Raw genomic sequence first — 2035 nt, forward strand, 5'->3', positions numbered from 1 at the left:
GGGATATTGTTATTCTGATTCTGATTCATTCTTTTGTCTGTTTAAAAATAATTGTCAATTTGGTTATTAAGTTTTTATTTTGATAATCAGTTTGAAGTTATTATAATCTTGAATTGATCCTTCTTTTGTCAAATCTATTTAATTGGATATTTTTTTTTATCAAAGATATGAGATTCGAACAGCAGCTTTTTAATTGAGTATGAGGAGACTATGCCATTTGAGCTATTACTCATTGGCTAGTTAATTGGATACTTACGGGCTAAAATTTTTATATATGGATAATTTTAATGTGAAATACAAAAATATTTGATGATTTTGGTGTTCTACAGGATTGTGGTAGTAGCACAAAACGTCACTAACGTTTTGTAATAAAAAAAATTTTTTAATCATCAAAGAACAAAAAGTCACTGACGTTTTGTTAAAAAAATATTATTTTAATTGAAGAAACACAAAACGTCATTGACGTTTTGTAAATGGCCATAGTTGTGTTCAACACACAGTTTAGTTCATGATGAAGGATTTCACCTCTAGTAATACAATATTAAAAAGAAAAAGTTCGATACTTACGTGTAGTTAACTGACATATTTAATAGCTTATGGTAACTAAATTGGTGTAGAAAGGAAAGATATATTCTTATTTCATGGTTATAAAATTTAGGTACCAAATTTTGGTTTGATTCTCCTTGACCATTAAATTATGTTGGGAGCACAAGTTATAACACAAGTGGTGTATTAATCTAACTAATAAGATTTTCTTCTCTTTTTGTTTCTTCCTATTTTGGTACGATAGTTAAGCAATTAGGCACAATATATATTTATATAATCATTTGTTAATTTTTTACATGTATTTTATATAATTAACAAGTAATTTATAGCTTATTTCCATAAAACAAATATTCTATGTTCAGAGATATGTTGGATCAAACTTGTCACTATCTTTTCAATACAAGAACGAATGCTAAAATGGTGATACTTAATTAAGGGGGAAGTAAAATATTTAGGGTACCTAAGCAGATAAACATAACCTAGTCAAATTGGATGAATGGAAAAATTTCTTTCTCTTTGCCAATTCAATCAACTGAACAAGAAAACAAAAGAAGAGTGTATTTAGAAGCAAGCTCTTGCATCTAATTGACACCCTCTTTCAATGCACCGAATAATTAGTGTGACTATTCTCTAATTGATGATGTCATTCTTTTGTTGTATGCTATTTTTAAAAAATAAAATAACAAAGAAGAAGAATAATTTAAAAAATTGTACAAAAAGTAAATAATATTATCAATTTTAGGAATAACAAAATTATTCTATCCAATATCTGTAGTATTAACCCTTTTACTGTTTCCACCTTGTGTGTGTCATTGTAGCAGGTTAGAATTTAAGTAACTTGTGTAAAGCTATTTAGATCAAGAATTTAGAATATATAGATTCTTTTGTGCACATTTGCATTATTCAAAGATAGTTTTGAACTTTATACATGGAAGAGTTCATGGTTCTTCATTTTATATGTAGGTTTGATTTGTTCTTATACATTATAAACACATGAAATAACCGGTACCAAACCTGCTTTGAATTTTAATATCTGATTTTAACACGTTTTCTTTATCTGAGGTAAAAAATGTATTAAGGAAATAGGATAAAAAATAAATAAATTAAAAAAGAAAAAGGAAAGAGAGACTATTAGTTTAAATTTCTGTAACAGAAATGGGCCAAATAGCTTTGAGTAGCTCAATTAGAAGTATTAGGGTTAATTATAGTAGCCCAATTAGTTGTAGTATGCTTTGGAAGTCTACAAAACTGTTTTTCTTAAAGAAAAAATGGAAAAGAAAGAAGAAAGAAGCTGCTTTGAGAGGGATAAATGTGTTTGAACTTTGAACAAATTTTCATGATAGGGTTAGAATACAGATACTATAATTTAATCAGTTTTTACGACACGAACATAATTTTATCTTTGTATCAAAGTGACCCCAAATAATACATATTTACAATATTTACTTGCTAGGCATTGAAAACTTGGTAAAAATTATTTGGATATAAG

The sequence above is a fragment of the Arachis ipaensis genome, chromosome B07, assembly GCF_000816755.2.
Source record: "Arachis ipaensis cultivar K30076 chromosome B07, Araip1.1, whole genome shotgun sequence".
Lineage (NCBI taxonomy): Eukaryota > Viridiplantae > Streptophyta > Magnoliopsida > Fabales > Fabaceae > Arachis > Arachis ipaensis.